The 22190-nt window shown below is 42.6% G+C and overlaps 1 long non-coding RNA gene across 1 annotated transcript; it reads left to right on the top strand.

Annotated features, from left to right (window-relative positions):
* Positions 1–20: 20 nt before the first annotated feature.
* Positions 21–12890, top strand: LOC106506062 (uncharacterized). Its single transcript, XR_001301043.3, has 3 exons — positions 21–320; positions 9231–9507; positions 12333–12890. It is a non-coding gene; the product is annotated as an uncharacterized LOC106506062 (long non-coding RNA).
* Positions 12891–22190: the final 9300 nt, after the last annotated feature.

The following is a 22190-nucleotide window of genomic DNA, read 5'->3' as shown; positions in this document are numbered from 1 at the left end:
GATCAGCCCCGCCCCTCAGTGGCTCCGTGCCAGCGCCACTGTGGAGCTGTCGCCGGCTGCCAGCGCGCGTCCGACACTCTGCAGCACTGTGCTCTTTCTCAAAGCTCTAGCTCCGTTCAGTCCTTCGGGAGTGGTGACCCTAGACTCCTATCACTAGGAGCGCCTTCTGGAGCAAAAGGAGGCTCTACTTGGATCTGGAAGTCCTGTAGCTGAGGACAATCCCCATTTAGTCCTCAGCGAGTTTTTGAGCAGTTATTTTTGGACAGCTTGTTCTGTTTTTTGGCATGGGGAGGGGGAGTCTTTAGGACCGACGCATTCCGGTGAGTGTCCCTTAAATCTTTAGGAACAAATTCAGAATTTTGCCAGCATCTGACAGCATCCCGCAACCTCTTTCACCCGCAAAATGCTGGCTCTTTGGCAGAGGATGGTGAGTGGCGGCTGGACCACTGGTTCCTGGAATGTTGCCTGATTTCACAGATTGAGAAGTCAAGGTCTAGTTTGACCCACATTGTTCATCTACATATTTACTCGTGGTATGTTGAGTGTCCACACTGTTTTGTAAACGCAGGCGGTTGAAAGAACACCTTTTCGGAGACAGGAGGAATGATTCACAGTATCGCTGGTTCAACTGATCAGTCACAGGCAGTGTACAATGAAATAGCAAAGTTAGGCTGAGACACCCACTGATCAGAGGTGGCTCTCTGCCTGCAGTTGGCTCCCCTGAGTTCACCTGGCAACTGCCTACTGGTGTAAAAAGTCCAAAAGCTTTCTTGATTCACCCTTCTGACCTCCCATGCAGATTCCCGATTGCTTGTAAATTTATGGGTCAATAGAATCCATTCAAGAGATCACTACTTGGAGTTCCGTTGTGACACAGCTGGTTAAGGATCCCATGTCACAGTGGCTGGGATCCCTGCTGTGGTGAGGGTTCAATCCCTGGCCTGGGAATTCCCACATGCCACAGGCTCCACCAAAAACAAAACAAAAAAACCCCAAAGAGATTCATCAGTCCCTAACCAGCTTCTAAGTTCCTTTGCTTCATCTCTGGGACCCTGGTGCAGAAACTCTGCCTATGCCCACAAGTGCTAAACAGAAATTCAGAGACAAGAATTTTGGGTGAAGGAGAAAAAAATTGCTTTATTGCTTTGCCAGGCAAAGGAGGCCACAGCAGTCTAATACCCTAAAGAATGTGTCCTCCTTTGGGAGTGAATAGGAAGGGGTCTTAAAGTTTGGGAGTGGAAAATAGGGCCACAGATAAGGATCAGAGGAGATGCAAGCTTGTATTCTTCACAGCTGGTGTTTAGTGGCCCTGGAACTGATTCTGGTAGTCCTCCTCCTTTTTGGACTATAGAATGCTTCATCAAGTAGTTAACATCTTTCATTTGTTGGGGGTTTTAGTTCTGCAGAAGAACTCAAAGATAGTGTTATGCATATTCCTTGCCAGGACCCTGCCCTAAGGCTGCACTGTTGTTTCTGGACTGGTCTTTGAATCCTCTCCCTTCCCTGACTAGTAACTGTTTGAACTGAGGCCTATTCTTGCCTGGGAGCCCCATAGAGTCCTGCTCATTTGCTTTTTTTTTGGTCTTTTTATGGCTGCACTCACGGCATATGGAAGTTCCCAGGCCAGGGGTCAAATTGGAGCCGCAGCAGCTGGCCTACACTACAGCCACAGCAACGCCAGATCCTTAACACACAGAGTGAGGCCAGGGATCGAACCCGCCTCCTCACGGATACTAGTTGGGTTTGTAACCCACTCAGCCAAAACAGGAACTCCGGGGTCCTGCTTATTTTCAACCCCAGAGCCTGTTCCAAGGCCAGCTCGGAGGTGTACTTGGGAAGTGTTGTGAAAGAGAGGGTGTTTCTAGATTGGAGGTGAGAGCAATCATGCAGCCTTCTGGCAGGAGTAGGTATTTGATTTGAAGGCCTGAAACATTTGGCAGAATTTGATACAGTGTTGGTGTAGTCACAAGAGGACAGTTTACCACCAGAGGGCCTTTATCTGTCCTGCTTAATACCTTACCCTGTGAAGGGGGGAGGGGGAGAGAACTTATTCTGACTGTCCTGAAATAGGATATTTGGTCAACAGGGAGAAAGGGTGCAGGAAAGGCCACTTAGAATGGAACAGGAAGCCATTTCCCTTGGGTATGGGTCCCCAGAGACTGAATATTAATGACAGAACCATTCAGGGGTCATGAGTAGCAGAATCCTGGGGTGGGAGGTCCCTGAAGTTTCCACTGTGGTGTAATTACCAAATGCAAAAAGCCATGATTATATTTACACTTTTGTAGCATTCCAAAGCTCTGGACTTCAAAAGCCAGGCTAGATCTGATAGCTAATTAACACACTCCTCGCAGTCTCAATTTGAGAAGGCACAGGCTGAAGAATAAGTTACAGGCAAGTAGGCACAGGAAAACTTGCAAAACTCAAGGATTAGAAACAAAAATAAACCCACCAGTCTGCCAAGTTTTAAAGAGAAAAGTATTTTTGATGTTGCAAATCCAGGGAATAACTTAGATTTTGAATTTAAGGGGGTAGAAATTAAGGTTAACTAGGAGCTCTGTAACAACTTAGATAATTTAGCTATGTTACCCTCTCGAGGTCTGTCCCTCACAAATCCCCTGGGGCAGGCAGCAAACATTGTGAACAGGAGGCAAACTTGGTTAAAGACGTCCATTCTTTCAGTGGCGCAGCCACCTCTAGATTCAGCTAGCTTTGTCTGCAGTCATTACTGATCCAGGCCAGCAGCATAATGCGAGTTTTTAAGCCGATGGTCTTACAGTGTGTCTAGGCTCAGTAGGAACAGTTCTGGAAGCAGCTAACATCAACAAGAAAATAAAAAAATGGGTGCTTGACTTCACTGTCTCATTTCAGTGGATAAATAAAAGTCAAATCAAGATCTGGAAACAGGAGTTCCCATCGTGGCTCAATGGTTAACGAATCCTACTAGGAACCATGAGATTGTGGGTTCAATCCCTGGCCTCACTCAGTGGGTTAAGGATCTGGAATTGCTGTGAGCTGTGGTGAGGTCGCAGATGCGGCTTGGGTCCCAAGTTGCTGTGGCTGTGGCGTAGGCTAGTGGCTACAGCTCTGATTAGACCCCTAGCCTGGGAACCTCCATATGCCTCGGGTGAGGGCCTAGAAAAGACAAAAAAAGACAAAAAAAAAAAAAAAAATCTGGAAATATGTACGAACCACAAAATCATGTGCCTAGATCAGCTCCAAATATCTTTCTACTTGCGAGTATCCCTGCATTCCACTCTTTCTCATTTTTCAAAATATGTAAATATTCTCTTGGAGTTCCTGTTGTGGTACAACGGAACTGAATCTGATTAGCATCCATGAGGACGAAGTTTCAATTCCTGGCCTCGCTCAGTGGGTTAAGGATCTGGCATTGCTGTGAGCTGTGGTGTAGGCTGGCAGCTACAGCTCCAATTTGACCCCTAGCCTGGGAACCTCCATATGCCGTGGGTGCAGCCCTAAAAAGCAAAAAAAAAAAAAAAAAAAAAAAAGTATGTAAAGTTTCTCTGCTTCCACAGTGTGCCTCACAGCAAAGCCTTTCTGGAGCCTTCCATACTGAAACTGACAGCATTATTGGCCTGAACCTCACCAGAACCCAGATTGGGACTTGAACTCACGTGCCGGGACTTGAACCCAGCCAAAACCCAGACTGGGATTTAAACCCACAGTTTTAAATTAGAGTCACTCACCCAGTGTCTGGACTTAGTGAGGTTCATGTTCTTTATGCCTCCACACACAAGGAATTCAGCGAGAGACAAAAGTGATAGGCAAGAAAAAGATTTATTAAGATAGGACACTTGGGAGTTCCCGTCGTGGCGAAGTGGTTAACGAATCCGACTAGGAACCATGAGGTTGCGGGTTCGGTCCCTGCCCTTGCTCAGTGGGTTAATGATCCGGCGTTGCCGTGAGCTGTGGTGTAGGTTGCAGACGCGGCTCGGATCCCGCGTTGCTGTGGCTCTGGCGTAGGCCGGTGGCTACAGCTCCGATTCAACCCCTAGCCTGGGAACCTCCATATGCCGCGGGAGCGGCCCAAGAAATAGCAACAACAACAAAAAGACAAAAAGACAAAAAGACAAAAAAAAAAAAAAAAGATAGGACACTTGTGAGAGATGCAAGCATGAGGCAAGGGGTGCCCTGAGGATTAGGTGAGCTACAGTTTTATCATTCAAGGGGAGTGGGGGTGGGAAAAGACTGCCTCTTCCTTTTCTTAGAGTAGTAATTCCTCCTTGCTGTCTGGTATTCAAGTCAGCTGAAGGGTGGTCTTTAAATTCCTGCCTTGGTCTGAATCTGAATGCAGGCCTCACCCCATTCCCAACCCAACAACCTGAGGCAAATCCACTAGTCAAGCAAGTCTGCCTTGTTCTGATGGCTTTCTTGAGCTATTATTAACACAGTGATCTCCCAAAGTTCCCTAGGTTTCCCTCTCTATTTGTGGTCCCTTATTGGGACTTCTACAACTACCTGTGCATACTCCATCCCTACCTGTGCCTACTCCATCCTTATCAATACTGCAACCAGTGGTTCACCAGGTGGATCAATGACTGACACAGGGCTGCATGGTGGGATCAGTCTGTCCCCAGGTTGGAGCAACAGGGCTTCTTTGAGTGTCCTCGCTTATTATCTTTTGCTCTATCCATTGACATTAAGTGAATACTTAGGAAACTTGAGTTTGCAAGTAACAGAAACCCAACTCAAACTTGCCTTGAGGTGATCCTCTGGTTCATTAAAATCATCAGCTATCCAGATTCTTTTGCTTCTTTGCTCTATTAAGCCATGTGTTGGTTTATGTTAAGGCTGGTTTCTCTTGTGGTCTTAGAGTAGCTTCTAAGATCCAGCATGGGGCAGGGCTGAGTAGACTAAGGAGTGAACAAAGTCCAGGGCCTCATTCTGATTGGCCACTGTGGCCAGGGTATTGCTGTGCTCTGATTGGTCTAAATCTGGGTTAGTGCCCATCACATACATCATTGTGTGTACCTTTAAACGGGAAAATAGAAATAAAATAACGTATTAAGGTATTCCTAAAATGTCCTCACATCCAAAGTCCAACTCTTCTCCATCAATTTGGGACTCAATATTATCCTTGGGCTATGAGAAACACTGGTGATACAGTATTTCTTAAAGAGTGCTCTACTATTGTCTTCACAAAATCAGCAGGAAGTTTTGATAAATAGATGTTTTGTGGAGTTCCCATTGTGGTGCAGCGAAAACGAATCTGACTAGGAAGCATGAGGTTACAGGTTCAATCTCTGGCCTTGCTCAGTGGGTTAAGGTTCCAGCGTTGCCCTGAGCTGTGGTGTAGGTCGAAGATGTGGCTCGGATCCCATGTTGCTGCACCTGTGATGTAGGCAGGCAGCTGTAGCTCCGATTAGACCCCTAGCGTGGGAACCTCTGTATGCTGCGGGTGCAGCCCAAAAAAAAAAAAAAAAATCGAAAAAGATAAATAGATGTTTTACATCTTAATGGTAGTCCTGCAAAACATATGAATTAATGACACCAACTTCTCATTGCTTTGGAATTTCTTTTTATCTATTTCCAGAGATTTGGGAAATTTTCCATTGCATTACATTTCTTTTGCATGAATTTTGTAGCGAAACATAATAGACTTCATATGTGCATGGAGGTGGGGGCTGGGGGAAAAGCTTTATTTCCTGGTTTTATAAACCTCTTGATTGTATTTTGCAAGAAAACAGAAAAATGAAGTCATTCCTTAGATAACAAAATTCCCTTTACTAACATAAATTTATTTTCCACTTGCTATTTCCATGAATTTCTGCATTCAAAATAACTTTTTCATTTTAGTGCCAAATCATAATGTTATCTCTTAGAAGATTTTTATACAGCCGTTAGACTCAACTCATGGAATATAAACAATGTGCACTTGTAACTGAATGCATCTTAATTTATACAGGATCCAAGTTTTACAAGGAAACATAAATGTCCGAGAGTAGTTGTGAAAGTTACGTGAGAACAAATGAGGCAATATTTGCCTTACCAAATTTCAAAATACAACACAAAGTAATTGCAATTCTTTTTTTGGGGGGGGAAGGGCACGCCTGGGAAGCATATGGAGTTTTCCAGGGTGGGGTCAAATCAGAGCTATAGCTGCTGGCCTACATCACAGCCACAGGGCACAGGGCATGTCTGGGCACGTCTTCCCATGGCCAATTTTTAATCTTCTTCCTTTCCCTGCCATGAAATAAAACCAAGAGCATAATGGCATTCAGTGAGTTCTGCAAGTTCCCCTAGTGAATCATCAAACCTCTTGTGGTCTTGGAATTCCCATTGTGGCTCAGCGGTAACAAACCCAACTAGTATCCATGAGGATGCAGATTTGATCCCTGGCCTCGCTCAGTGGGTTAAGGATCTGGCATTGCCATGAGCTGCGGTGTAGGTTGCAGATGTGGCTCGGATCTGGTGTGGCTGTGGCTGTGGCACGGGCTGGCAGCTGCAGCTCCAACTTGACCCCTAGCCTGGGAACTTTCATATGCTGTGGGTGTGACCCTAAAAAGACAAAAACCAAAAACACTAGTGTGGTCTTGGGGATCCTAAACTTGAAGCTGGTATCAGAGGTCTTGCCCCCTCACTGTCCTTGATAGGTTTGGGGGCATCTGGGTTATGCTAGCATAATAAAACCAGTTAAGAACTTTTTTGTTGATTCAGTTCATTAAATTATATATTTCTGAAACATTATTGATTTCAACTAAGTTTTAGCTGTATTTATTTAAAACTGCTCCCTAATTATTTTCTAGAAACTTCTTTTTGTATAATTATATTCCATTCCTCAGTCCTATTATCACTTTCCCTCTCACCCATTTTTGCTTCAGTTAAAAAAATACTTTGTCGGAGTTCCTTAGTGACCTAGTGGTTAAGGACTCAGTGTTGTCACTACTCTGGCTCAGATTACTGCTGTGGCTCAGGTTTGATCCCTAGCCCAGGGACTTGTGCATGCCGAGGGCATGGCCCCCCCCCAAAATGTTTTGTCAGCTTTAGTAAAGTACAGTTTTTCATTAAATTATAGTTGAGGTAAAATTCACTAATCTTAACTTGAATTTAGAGTTGGGACACACATAACAACAGTCATCTCCCACCACCACCATCATATGGAATATTTCTGTTATGCCCAGTTGTTCTCTTATGGCCCTCTGTGGTCAACTCCTTCCCCAGACCCCCATCCTCAGAAGATCAGTGATTTGATTTCTACCACTATAGTTTTGCTTTTTGTGGAATCTCATGTGAATGGAATCACGCAATATATAGTATTTTGTGTCTGACTTCTTTCACTTAGAATAATGCTTTTGAGGTTCATCCATGCTGCTGTGTACATCATTACATCTGTCCTTCTTGTTGCCAAGAAGTATTCCATTGTATAGATATACCAAATTTTGTTTATCCATTCATCACTCGATGGATATGTTTGGGTTGTTTCTAGCTTTTTTGACAGTTATGAATAAAGCTGCCAGGAACATTTGTATACAAATGTCTATTTGGACATATGTTATCACTTTTCTTGGGTCAATGTCTAGGGGTGGTCATAGAGTCAGTGTATGTTTAACTTTATAAAATACTTTCTTAAAATGTTTTCCAAGGGGTCTGTGTGATTTTCATTCCCACCAGCAATGTATAAGAGTTCCAACTGCTCCACATCCTCACCAATATTTTGTATTGTCCTGTCATCCCCTGTGGTTTCCTCTGCTGACAGCACATATGCCATTAGACCCTTGAAGCTACTCTCAATGCTTCAGGACTTATGCTCCAGTTTCTACAAAGATCCTGCAGGCAATCCAGGGACAGAGAGGGCTCAGGCTCTCCATCATGTCGGGTGACCCTAATCCCATCTCTTCTGTTAATCTTAGAAATCTCAACGTCCCCATGGTTACGACTTCTCCAGCCTCTCCTTCCCCACAAGTACTGGCTTGCTTCTTCTTCCCAAGAGATGCTCCAGTGTAACTCTGCTCAGCTGGCTGGAAGCAGAAAATATGTACTCCTCACTCTCTGTTCCCAAGAGCTAAATTCTCCTAATTCCCTGTTCTTGATGAACAGCAAGGAACACCTAACATCAGCTGTGTCTCTACCCCTACCTGTATCCCAGTTCTGGTCCTATCTCTGTCTACATCTGGCTATGTGTGGGTCTGTATCAACACACGTTGATACTGTGTGTGCCTAAAACAAGGTCGAGAAGGAAAGCGTGCAAATTGATAACATCAATTCCATTTGGGAAGGAAGAAGTACTGGGGTAAAAGATGAGAGGAAGATTTTCTTTTCTTTTCTATTTTCTTTTCTTTCCTTTTATCTTTTTAGGGCCACCCCTGAGGCATATAGAGGTTCCCAGACTAGGGGTTGAATCAGAGCTGTAGCCACCAGCCTACACCAGAGCCACAGCAATGCGGGATCCGAGCCGCGTCTGCAACCTACACCACAGCTCATGGCAATGCTGGATCCTTAATCCACTGTTCGAGGCCAGGGATCAAATCCACAACCTCATGATTACTAGTTGGATTCATTAACCACTGAGCCAGGATGGGAACTCTGTAGGTTTACTTTTCAATGTGTAGATTCATGTTGGTATTTGTTGTTGTTGTTGTTTGGCCACCTCATGGTATGTGGCATTCTCAGGCCAGGGATCAGACCTGAGCCACAGTTGGATCTTACACTGCAGCTGTGGCAACACTGGATCCTTATTAAACCTGGGAAGGGGGGAAATGCGCTGAGGGTTTGAGATGGAAATGCTGTAAAATTTGGTTGTGATGATTGTTGTACACCTATAAATGTAGTAAAATTCATTAAATAATTAAAAAAAAACCCCACATCCCAGGCTCCAGAGATGCTGCTGATCCCTTTGCACCACAATGGGATTTCCTCATGTTGGTATTTTTAAAATAATATTAAAAAGAAAAGAGTTACGAAACTAAAATTTTCCTTATACTCCAAGCTTTGGCAGCCCCCTGCTCTCGGAGTTCTCCATAGTTCTTCCCATCTCTACCTACCTCTCAATGAGTTATTATTTTAAAAAATAATCTATACTTTCTGGAGGCTAGAGAGTCACTTAGAGCTCTCAGACAGGGAGAAGTCTGTCTGGCAGACAGGCTGCTTCATACTCATTAGAGGCTCTCCCAGGAGACTCAGTTTCATTCTAAAAATATTTAGGAGAAAGAGCATCCTGAAGAGAGTCTCGGTTTGCCTAACATTGTCTTAATTTTTGTCTCTTTTCCTAGTGTCCTGTTCAGTAGTCTGTGTCCCAGATAGAAGAGCAATGGCTGGGATGATAAAAAGCATCGTCTCCCTAATCACAAGTAACCTGCTTTGGACAGTAGCAGGCTGCCACCAGCCAGTCCTTCTGAGAGAAGACTAAAGTTTCCTCCTCGCTTGTGGTCATCTTGCCTTCAGTTGATTCTCAAGGTGTCTATGGCTTCACCTCATTGGCATGCTGCCAGGACAACCAGGGAGTGGGTTGGAGCGAGTGGGTGCTGTTTCTGCATCCCAGGAATATTGGTGAGCTTCAGGTCGGTGGTTGGGGTGGCCAGGGTTACTGAAGGAAGGAGCCACGAGGTGAGTGTTCTTCACACTCTCCTCAGCTTCACTGGGAAACATCCCCTCAAAGCTGGCAAGGTTTCCTCCTTGGTGACTGAGCACCTCCTCCCTCCAAATTGCCAAAGAAAGGCTGCCTGTGCCACCCATGAAGCAATGCCTTTTCCATCCCTGGTCATGGGCATGCGTGAAAGCTGTGGCTTCTCTCTAGTCAGACACAGTGGGCAGCCAGTGAGACCAGGGATGGGATTGGATCGCCCTGGGCTCCTGGTAGAGGGACCAAAGCCCTGTTCTGGAGTTCTCACACTTGGTTCAGAGGTCTTCCCCAGGTCTCAGCCCCTGGGGCCCTGTTATTCAGCCATCCTGCCATTCTTACACATTTCTGAACATTGATACCTTTGCATACCTGCTGTTCCACCAGCCTGGACTGCCCTTCCTTATGCTTTTCTGCCTCCTTCAGCACTCAGATCAAATATCATCTGTGGGATGCTCTTCCTCTCACTCTGCCTGAATTAGTTCGGCTCTTCTGGGCTCCCAGGGTTTGTTCCCACTTCTGCTCCTACACTGCCTACTTCTCTCTACCTCCCCCACTGGCCTAGGACCTCAAGGGTAGAGACTGCTCATCATAGCCATACACCCAGACCAAAGCTGGGTGGGTTCAATACCAGGCCCGGGAACTTCTGCATGCCACTGACATGGCCAAGAAGAATAGCATCCTAAAACAGGCATTCTGGTTATGGAAATGAACCCAGAGAGGAAAGTTTCAATGGATCAGCCAGGTTTCACTAGTTTCCTCTAAAGAGGATTCTATGATTAGTGATTTAAGTTATTTTTGTACCCCAACCAGCAGGCATTTTTGTACCCCAACCAGCAGGCACACCTATACTGAATCATTAATCATCTAACAAATACCCACTGCCCCACTGAGTCATTGTGCTGAAGGCAGAGGTTCAATATTTAGGAACATGCCTGCCAGCCTGATCCTTGGCCAAACCTTTCAACCATGCTGCTCAGGAGAGAAAAAGCAAATCTTTCTTTCAAAGGAAACTGTATGGATCCCAAATGTTTTCCCCTGGGGTTATAGTATACATGACTGAATTTGAAGAATGTTTTTCTGCACATCTGGCATGTAATGTCCTGTATTTTCCAACAAGTCAATGCATAGCTTATCCAGCAAATGATTTATATTTGTAGATACCAATTACCTCTGTTGAAAGGGTTTCCTGGATAACGTTGTGACTGAAGTGCGTAATGACGCCAGGACTTTCTCTGCAAGGCCCCAGTTTAGGGCTGGTCCAGCTCCTTCTGGTGGTGTGGCTTTAGGACTTTGTTGAGTGCCAAAATTGTAGCTTTGAGTGTCCAAACTTCCCAAATTAATGTCACCCTATAGCATCTAAAGGGTTAATTTTAATTAATTCACTCTTCAAGAGGCTCCATGTTTATTTGTTTGTCTAAAGAAAGCAGTAATAAAGCATGCAAGCGAACTGATTACATCTTAAACCTGAGCGTCAAGCTTGAAAAGATATTCACACACCCATGTTCCTAGCAGCAATATTCACAAGAACCAAGAGGCAGAAACAACCAAACACCCGTCAGTTGGTGATTGGATAAACAAATATGAATATATATATATATATATATATGGAGTATTATTATATATAGAATGGAGTATTATTCAGCTTTATAAAGGCAGGTAATCCTGTCACATGCTACAACATGGATGAACCTTGGACATTATACTAAGTGAAATAAGCCAGCCACAAAAAGACAAACATTGTATGATTCTACTTATATGGAATATCTAAAGCTGTCAAACTCAAACAAAGAGAAAGTAGACTAGTGGTTACCAAACAGAAGAGGGAATGGATATGAGAATTTAAAAAAAAAAAAACTTTTAATTATAGTTGATTAACAATGTTGTGCCAATTTCTGTTGTACAGCAAAGTGACCAAGTCATAAACATACATATATATATGTATGTATGTTTATATGTAACGTATATGTGTACACACACACACACACAGAGTCCCTTTCTTACATTATCCTCCTTCATGGTTTATTCCCAAGAGACTGGATATAGTTCCCTGTGCTATACAGTAGGACCTCATTGCTTATCTATTCCAAATGTAATAGTTTTTATCTACTAGCCCCAAAGTCCCAGTCTATCCCACTCCCTCCTCCCACCCCCTTGGCAACCGAAGTCTGTTTTCCATGTCTTTGAGTCTGTTTCTGGTTTGTAGATAGGTTCATTTGTGGACTTGGGAGTTCTTGTTCAATGGAGTTTTAGTTTTGCAAGAGGAAAAATTTTCAGAGATCTGTTGCACAATTATGTGAATATACTTAGCTCTACTGAACCATATACTTGAAAATGGTTAAGACTGGAGTTCCGGTTGTGGTGCGGCAGAAATGAATCTGACTAGGAACTATGAGGTTGTGGGTTCGATCCCTGGCCTTGCTCAGTGGGTTAAGGATCCAGTGTTGCCGTGAGCTGTGGTGTAGGTCGCAGACGCAGCTGGATCCCGCGTTGCTGTGGCCATGGCCAAGGCCAGGGCTGCCGCTCCAATTAGACCCCTAGCCTGGGAACCTCTATATGCCACGGGTGCGGCCCTAAAAATCCAAAAAAAAAAAAAGAAGGAAAGAAAGAAAGAAAATGGTTCAGATGGTCAATTTTATGTTATGCATTTTTTAAAACCACAAATAAGCAACAACAACAAAATAAAACCCTGAAATTTCTTCAGGATCACCTGGTTTGTCCTACTATTTTTTTTTTTTATCTTTTGTCTTTTTAGGGCCACATCTGCGGCATGTGGATCATTATCCATATTCAAGGTGACCTGACTCACACCTGGGTGCTGTACATGCTTCAGCAGCCTGCCTCTCCGGCACTTCAGATAAGTTTTCCCTCCTCCTTCATCATGGAAAAGAGGAGTCCACGGCTCCCCTTAGTGATTCCAAGCAAAGCCAGGGTGGGGGGGGGATGCCCTGAGAGACACCAAATTCTCATCAGTTCCACTCTCTTCTCCTTAGTAGCCTCTTGGGTAGTTCATTTTTACTGGCAATAAATATGTACAACCATGAAACATGTCAAGTGGTCCTTGGGTTCTAAAGATGACAGAAGCCCAGACTGTGGCCAAAGAATGGCAGAGTGGAGTTCCCACTGTGGCACAAAGGGATAAGCAGCATCTTTGCAGCTCCAGGACATAGTTTTGATCCCCAGCCAGGCCCAGTGGCTTAGAAGGATCTGGCATTGCCACAGCTGTGGCATAGGTCACAACTGTGTCTCCAGTCTGATACCTGAACTCCATATACTGCAGGGCAGCCAAAAAAGAAAAGGAAAAAAAAAAAAAGAATGGCAGAGCAAGCACACCCAGAGTCCAGGAAGACTTCCTGTGCTCGGAGTCTGGAGTCACACTCCCAGTAGATGCCACTTTATCTCAAATCAGAGTTTTTCTGCTCCCCAAGATGGACTGTTTGTTGGCTTGGGTTTGCATTTAACTTTCTGCTCAAGCCTAAGGAGACTCAACTGCAACCTTAGATGCCTCCAAAAATTTTTAGTCCAGAGCTCAAGCTGCCCTGAGTGCCATACTCTTTGCTCTGTATTCAAGGCCCTCTATGACCCAACCCTAAGGTACTTTTCCAATCATATGTCATTGGAAGCTAACATTGCATAGTGACTTAAGTTTGGACTTAGGGTCAGGGTTGCATTCCAGTTTAACAGGCTTTATCTCTGTAGCCTAGGATAATCACTTATCTCACTGTGTGTTTCTAAAAGAAAAACAGAGATAACAGTGTCTAGTGTGTGAGAATTTGATGAGATAATGCATGCCAGACCTTAGCCTAGAACATAGTACAACGTAAGCACTCTTTAAAGCACTTGGAAAGTGGAGTTGCTGTCAGTAGTACAGGTGCCCTCCGCTCCAGCAGAACAGGATCAGTTATCAGGTGTACTCAAGGTCTGTGCATTCCAGCCTATCTCTGTCTTACTTTGCTCTTCTCCCTTTCTGGAACATCTTCCCCAAATCTCACCAATGCCCAGATCAAAGCCACCTCAGTCTTGAAGGCTTCATTGACCCTCCCAGCAGGAAAGTATCGGTGCTAGAGGTTGATTTGTGCAGGTTTTTGCTATAATGTAGCTGTAAATACACAGCGTTATAGATGGGGCTTGGCGACTGTGTCCTCAGGGGTGGAATGCAGGAGGCTCCAGGACCTGAGGTGGGTGTGTAGTCTTTCTCTGGCACTTTGGCAAGTTCTCTGAGCAGATCTCAGAGTTCCTCTCGTCGTAAAAACTCTGTGAGTCCTCAAGGAGGTACCTCTGTGAACTAGTTTGTCAGCTACAGCAAGCCTTGGAGAAGAAGCTTTCTTGAGGATAGCGCATGGGCACTCCTGGCTGGCTGTGTTCCCATTTACCCAGTAAAAGCAATCCTGGGTGGTGGGGTTGGCTCCCTCTGCACCGTCTTGGTTTCATGGGCCCAACCTTTGCCCTTCCGCCCCCTACTTGTGTTTAGATCCAAAGGTCTAAGCTAGTTCTCCTTCCCTATATTCACAGCAACTTCTCCTGCCTTAGCTTCTCTTAGGACTTGGGGTCCCTTTCTTGGGACATGATTCCAGTCAGTCTTGTGTGACTATTATTTTGTGTATAATTTCTTCCTCTATTGGATTAGAAGCTCCTTTAAGGCAAGGATTATGTTGGCTTGATTTCCTTACCATGTGCAGAGCCAAGCACAACACTTGGCTCATCCTCAGTACCTAGTGGTTTTGTGTTAACTTAATTGTTATAAGTGAGGTTATAAGTTATAAGTGAAGATCATAATTACCAATTACCATGTGTTCACGATCTGTCTGGCCCAGCGCTAAGAGCTTTACATCTGTTATCTCAGGTAATCCTCATGTTAGTTTTGTAAAGAAAGCTTTTCTGTCCTCTACTTAAAGATGAGAACTGGAGGCTTAGAGGCAATAATTGTCTTGGCCAAGGTCATAGAACAAGGAAAAGGTAGAGCTGGGCCTTTTTTTTTTTTTTTTTTTTTTTTTTTGTCTTTTTAGGGCTGCACCCCCAGCATATGGAAATTCCCAGGCTAGGAGTCATATTGGAGCTGCAGCTGTCGGCCTACACTACAGCCACAGCAATGCCAGATCTGAGCTGCATCTGTGACCTACACCACAGCTCAAGGCAATGCTGGGTCCTTACCCACCAAGCTAGGCCAGGGATCAAACCCTCGTCCTTGTATATATTAGATTCATTTCCACTGAGCCACCATGGGGAACTCTGAGCTGTGACTTTAATTTATCTCCATGTGACTGGATAGATGCATGGATGGCCAAGGGAAACACACATACAGACACATCATTGTGTTTGCAAAATTTTTACCTCATACCAGAAGCCAGTCACACAAGCCTGAGGACAGCTGGCTCCCCTCCAGACAACCTGGCCCAGCATCTTGATGTGGACTGCCTTTTGAGGGGCTGCTGTCAGTTCAGACTCAGGCTGGGGCTGCCAAATTTATAAGATTCTGAAGTCTACCAGGTGATCTGCCTCATGGCTTCTTGTCCTTCCCCTAGCTTCATCTTCATAGTTGGCTCAGCTTACTCTGTAAGCTCCAGGAGGGCAGGGACTTTGTCTCTCCTAGGACAGTGCCTACACCTGGCAGGCACTCAATAAATGACCGTTATTATTTTCAGGTTGCTCCTTAGTGTGCTTCTTAGCATAATTAACGAGAAATATGGAGGCTAAAGCAGAGGTATTTTACACAAAATTAAGTGTTAAATAAATCTCCATGAAAAAAAAATACAAAAAGGAAATGTTTCTGCAATCCATGGAAAGATCTGTCTGACTAGGCTTGGCTCTTTGTATAAGCTGACACCTCGTCCTGATCAGGATCCCCGCTGAAAATTCTGAAATTAACAACCAGCCACTTTGGATGGATGCTTGTGAAGTGCTGGTGACACCACGTGGCTGTGAAAGGAAACACAGCCTGGGGCTTTGTCAGAAAAATTATGAAGTGGTGGGGAACTGGAGGAAACCCACAACAGTAACACAACTGAAGGTTTAGAATTATGTGGTTCCAGCATAAAACAACAAGAAACAACAACATCACTGTTAGCAACAATGATAAAAGCAGCATCAGCGGCTGATGTTATTGAGGATTTCCTGTGTTCCAGGCACACTCCTCTAGATGCTTTCTTTATGTGAATCAACTCATTTAAGCATCACAGAGTGTAGTAGAAGTTGGAGGTAGATGTTCCTGGGTGGAATCCCTATGGACTGACTTGTTGAGAATGAGACCCCTGAAAGACTATGCCTGGTGGGAAAGAGTTGAAGCATTTAGCTAATGATGGTTATATTAGCAATCATTATACTAGCCATGAGCCATGGATAATGGTAATTTAAAGGTCATAATAATAATAATAATATGAAGGGCAGCCTTATGATAAGAGAGCAGTTTCAGTGTGTTCTTTCATTTCAGTGGATTGATAGTTTATTTAGGATTATGTTCAGAGAGAGAGGTAACTGGGCTAAATGAGCAACGTGGCAATGTCTCGCATCTCCCTCGGCAAGCCTGACTTTCCCACCAGATTGCAGGTGGAAAAGCTGAAATCAAGAGTGTAAAAACCTGCTGAGCCTCTGACAAGAATGGACAGGTTCAAGAGAACAAGGAGAAAAGAAAACCCCAAAGAGTAGGACATTTAATACATTCCCTCTGCCCAGCAGAGAAATTTGACCCCAGGACTAGCAGGCACCCAACAATCTCAATAACCAGAGAGGTCGGTTTTCCTCCCAGAGGGAGGACTGGTAGAACGAGTAACCAGAAGAGTTCACTCCTTTCCTGTCCTATCTGAAGTCTGGTTTAGAAGGATTCCCCTGTAAGTCAAAGACTGGGAATTAAGCATCCCATCCATCAGTCCCAGCAAAAGCTCAAGTTTAAATGTGCATTTCACTGGCATTCCCATTGTGGTGCAGTGGAAATGAATCCGACTAGTATCCATGAGGATGCAGGTTTGATCCCTCGCCTGGCTCAGTGGGTTAAGGATCCAGTGTTGCCATGAGCTGTGGTGTAGGTTGCAGACATGGCTTGGATCCTGTGTTGCGGTGGCTATGGTGTAGGCCGCTGTAGCTCTGATTTGACCCCTAGCCTGGGAACTTCCATATGCCACAGGTACGGCCCTAAAAAAACAAAAACAATTGTACACTTCATACTTAAAAAAATTGAACTTCTTAGATTCATAGTGATAAATTTGGGAGTTCCCTGGTGGCCTAGTGGTTAAGGATTCAGTGTTGTTATTGCTGTGGCTTGGGTTTGCTCCCTAGCCTGGAAATTTCTGCATGCTGAGGATGTGGCCAAAAACAAAAACATAGTGATAAATTTTACTTTAAAAATAATTTTTATTCCCCCAATGGAGAAAATAATTTTATATCTTTTTAATTTTATAAAAGATTCATGATAATTATAAAGAAGCTTAAGTGATATAGAAAAGTATAACAGAATACAAACTCAGCAGTATTCTTATCACTCAAATGGCAATCATTCTATATACTTCTCTATGCATAGACACACACACACACACACACACACATGCATGCACTCTAAGAGAATACATTTGCTGTGCCAACACATATCTTTCAACATTATTGCATTTAATGACTGTGTAATAGTTATAGTGGAATGTTTCCATGATGAATTCCAGTAATGCTTTTTGTTCCCATCTATCATCTATCTATCTATCTATCTATGAACTATATGAGAAACTAAATACTGAATCAAAGTACTCTTTTTGTAATCAGTTCTCAAAATTGTTGTCCATTTATGTTTGTGTGTTCTTGCTGTTGTTCTGTGAAGTTGTTTGGGAAACATTCAAATTTTAAGAAAAGATTATATGCTAAGCATATTGGAACATGGGATAGAATAACACAAGATTCTGGAGTTGGTTTGGTCACTTATGTAAAACAAAACCTTCCAATAGAAAGGTGGGCAGCAAACCCCACAGCAAATATAATACTCAATGGAGAAAAGCTGAAAGCCTTCCTGCTAAAATCTGGAACAAGACAAGGATGCCCACTCTCACTACTTTTATTCAACATGGTGTTGGAAGCCCTAGCCACAGCAGTCAGGCAAACAAAAGAAATAAAAGTTATCCAAATTGGAAGAGAATAGGTAAAACTGTCACTGTATGCAGATGACATGATACTATATACAGAAAACCCTAAGGACTCCACACAAAAACTACTCAAACTGATCAGAGAATTCAGCAAAGTAGCAGGATACAAAATTAACATTCAGAAATCAGTGACATTTCTGTATACTAACAATGAAATATTAGAAAAGGAATACAAAAATACAGTATCTTTTAAAATCACATCCCCCAAAATTAAGTACCTGGGAATAAACCTGACCAAGGAGGTGAAAGACCTGTATGCTGAAAACTATAAAATCTTAATCAAGGAAATTAAAGATGATTCAAAGAAATGGAAAGATATTCCATTTTCCTGAGTTGGAAAAATTCATATTGTAAAAATGGCCATACTACCCCAAGCAATCTACAGATTCAGTGCACTCCCTATCAGTTTACCTATGACATTTTCCACAGAACTAGAACAAACAATCCAAAAATTTAATATGGAACCATAACAGACCCAGAATTGCCAAAGCAATTCTGAGGAACAAAAACCAAGCAGGAGGCATAATGCACCCAATCTTTAGGCAATATTGCAAAGCCATAGTAATTAAGACAGTGTGGTACTGGTACCAAAACAGACATATAGACCATTGGAACAGAATAGAGAACCCAGAAATAAAATGGGAAAAAGACAGTCTTTTCAGCAAGTGGTGCTGGGAAAACTGGACAGTCACGTGTAAATCAATGAAACTGGAACACACCCTCACACCATGCACAAAAATAAACTCAAAATAGCTTAAAGACTTAAACATAAGACAAGACATTGTAAAACTCCTAGAAGAGAACATATGCAAAACATTCTCTGACATCAATCATACAAATGTTTTCTTAGGTCAGTCTCCCAAGGTAACTGAAATAAAAGCAAAAATAAACCAATGGGATCTAATCAAACTGACAAGGTTTTGCAAAGCAAAGGAAACCATTAAAAAAAGACAACCAAAAAGACAACTTATGGAATGGAAGAAAATAGTTTTAAATGATGCAACTGGCAAGGGCTTAATCTCTAAAATATACAAACAACTTATACAACTCAACAGCAAAAAAACCAACAACCCAATTGAAAAATGGGCAAAAGATCTTGAATAGACATTTCTTCAAAGAAGATATACAGATGACCCCCAAGCACATTAAAAAAAATGCTCAATATCACTGTTATTAGAGAAACACAAATCAAAACTCCTATGAGCAACCACCTCACACCAGTCAGAATGGCTATCATTAACAAGTTCACAAATAAGAAATGCTGGAGAGAATGTGAAGAAAAGGGAACCTTCCTACACTGTTGGTGGGAATGTAAATTCGTGCAACCACTATGGAAAACAGTATGGAGGTACCTCAGAAAACTAAATATAGAACTACCATATGACCCAGCAACCCCACTCTTGGGAATATATCCAGACAAAACTTTCCTTGAAAAAAATACATGTACCTGTATGTTCGTTGCAGCACTATCCACAATAGCCACGACAAGGAAACAACCTAAATGTCCATCAACAGATGCATGGATGAAGAAGATGTGGCATATATACACAATGGAATATTACTCAGCCATAAAAAAACCAAAATAATACAATTTGCAGCAACATGGATGGAACTAGAGACTCTCATAATAAGTGAAGCAAGTCAGAAATAGACAAATACCATATGATATCACTTATATCTGGAATCTAATATACAGCACAAATGAACCTTTCCACAGAAAAGAAACTCATGGACTTGGAGAACAGACGTTTGGTTGCCAGGGGCGGGGGGAGTGGGATGGTGGACTGGGAATCTAGGGTTAACGGATCCAAATTATTGCATTTGGAATGGTTAACCAATGAGATCCTGCTGTATAGCACTGGGAACTATATCTAGTCACTCGTGGTGTAGCATGCTGGAGGATAATGTGAGAAAAAGAATGTATATATGTATGCGTGACTGGGTCACTTTGTTGTACAGTAGAAAATTGACAGAGCACTATAAACCAACTATAATGGAAAAAATAAAAATCATTTTAAAAAAAAGAAAGAAAAGTGGGTAGGAGAGCTTGAAAAAATTCAAACTTGAAGCGCCTTCCCTGCCTGCTTGCCCTTGTCTCTCCGACACTGCCCCCTGGTGGTGGTGGTGGACTGTCAAGGTTGGGCCCACAAACTCCAGTCCATGTGACTTTCCTCATTTTACCCCTTCCTTTGGATACTTAAAGGATACTACTTAGGAGGAAGAAGTATTAAAAGATAGAGAAGCTTTCTTTTTAGTTGTGTAGATTCTGAGTCTAATAACATAGTTTGGAATGAGAAAAAAATCGACTCTTCAGAACATCCCTTTGAACCCCTCTTCTCCCCGTCCCCCCACATATACTCACACATACATACCAAAATCACGTGATCATTTAGCTCTACCACATTCTCCCTATGGGTAGGCATTCTGATTGCTTAGGGATCTTCATTTTTATAAGCTTATTTTGATGAATAACTCTGTATGTAAGTCTTTATACAGCTTGATAAATTAAAAAGCTCTTTCTCATGTCTTCCTTTTTGGGAGCAGCAGGGCTGCATCAGAAGCTGGAAGAGTTCTTTCCAAAGGCACTTCTTCCAGGATGGGGGCAACAATGACCTGCTTTCATGACTGGGTGAAAACGGTGGCACAAAGTGTCAAGAAGTCCCCTTCTTCCAGAACACCCCACAGCCTAGAGCTCTGCCTGTGGGAATGTGGTGCTGCTTTAGGCTTTTGAGGGGGAGCAGTGCTGTGGCAGCAGCCATGGAGGTGAGAGAGAAAAGCAATGGCCTGGCAGTAGAAACCTTCAAACCACTCCTTAGAGAGCAGAGGCCTGGGAAGAAAATTCAAAGTTATACTTACCTATATAATAACCATTTTTCACAAAGGTATTTGACTCAGATTGGTGGATATCAGGAGCAATTCAATTTTGATGAACAGCCTCCAGGGTACTTGTCTCTTGTGATGAAACTGAGACTGTGTGGCAGGGACAATCTATGGAGTCATGTATGAGCTCACATGGCAGATCCACTAGAGGGGACAAAAATAATCTAGGGAAGAATCTGAACTAATAGGTGAAATAAGACCACTAAAATAAAATATGTATAATCTCCCTAAATGTAGTATTTTTCAGAGGCCAGTGTTAAGCTGGGGAAACATGGCCAATTGCTACTGCTTATTGATCCCTTGTATATACTGCTTCATAGAAACCCCAAGATAACTTTGCATAGTAAAGCTTGTTGGTATCCCAACTTTAGGGGAGGTAGGCATGTGGGGCACAGAGTAGTTGAATAACTTGGCCTGGCCATACAACTAGGAAGCCCTTGGATTACCGGGATTTTTTTTTTTAAATAGAGAAAAATACTGGAGAATTTATAATTCAAGGGAAGTGGAAATACATGCCAGGAATATATATTTTTTTAGAATATATTTTTATATCAGTGTACAACCTTATTCACAATAGCCAAGAAATGAAAGTAACATAAATATCCATGAAAAGAAGATTAAATAAAACATAATATATACACGCATTCATACAATGAAATACTAATCAGTAATAAAAATAACTATTGACTCATGTAACAACATAAACAAATTCCAAAAATATTAGGTAATGGAAAATCAGTCAGACAAAAATAGCTCAAATCGTATTATTCCCATTATATTAAATCAAAATATAGGCAACCTAATCCATCTTGATAGCATTTTAAAATTTATTTTTATTTTTTATTATTCAAAGGAATTTATCACATCTATAGATGTATAATGATCATAACAATCTAATTTCACAGGATTTCCATCCCATAACCCAAGCACATCCCCCCACCCCACAAACTGTCTCCTCCGGAGACCATAAGTTTTTCAATGTCTGTGAGTCACTATCTGTTCTGCAAAGAAGTTCAGTCTCCTTTTTTCAGATTCCACATGTCAGTGAAACCATTTGATATTGGTGTCTCATTGTATGACTGACTTCACTTAGCATGATAATTTCTAGGTCCATCCATGTTGCAAAAAATGCTGGCATTTTGTTCTTTTTAATGGCTGAGTAATATTCCATTGTGTATATGTACCACGTCATCTTGATCCACTCCTCTGTTGATGGACATTTAGGCTTGTTTCCATGTCTTGGCTATTGCAAATTGTGCTGCAGTGAACATTGGAGTACATGTGTCTTTTCAAGTCATGGTTTTCTCTGGGTAGATGCCCAGGAGTGGGATTGCTGGATCAAATGGTAGTTATTTCTTTTTTTTTTTTTTTTACTTTTTTTTTAAATTACTCAAATGAATTTATCACATCTGTAGTTGTATAATGATCATAAAAATCTGATTTCACAGGATTCCCATCCCACAGCCCAAGCACATCCCCCCACCCCACAAACTGTCTCCTCTGGAGACCATAAATTTTTCAGTGTCTGTGAGTCAGCATCTGTTCTGCAAAGAAGTTCAGTCTGTCCTTTTTTCAGATTCCACATGTCAGTGAAAGCATTTGATGTTGGTGTCTCA

Source organism: Sus scrofa, chromosome 14 (assembly GCF_054392235.1).
Source record: "Sus scrofa isolate SSC_HxYL_T2T_F1_AM1 chromosome 14, Sscrofa_HxYL_maternal_Yorkshire_Landrace_v2.0, whole genome shotgun sequence".
NCBI classification, from domain to species: domain Eukaryota; kingdom Metazoa; phylum Chordata; class Mammalia; order Artiodactyla; family Suidae; genus Sus; species Sus scrofa.
Note: the sequence above shows the minus strand (reverse complement) of the source record. Positions and strands in the feature narration are given on the sequence as shown.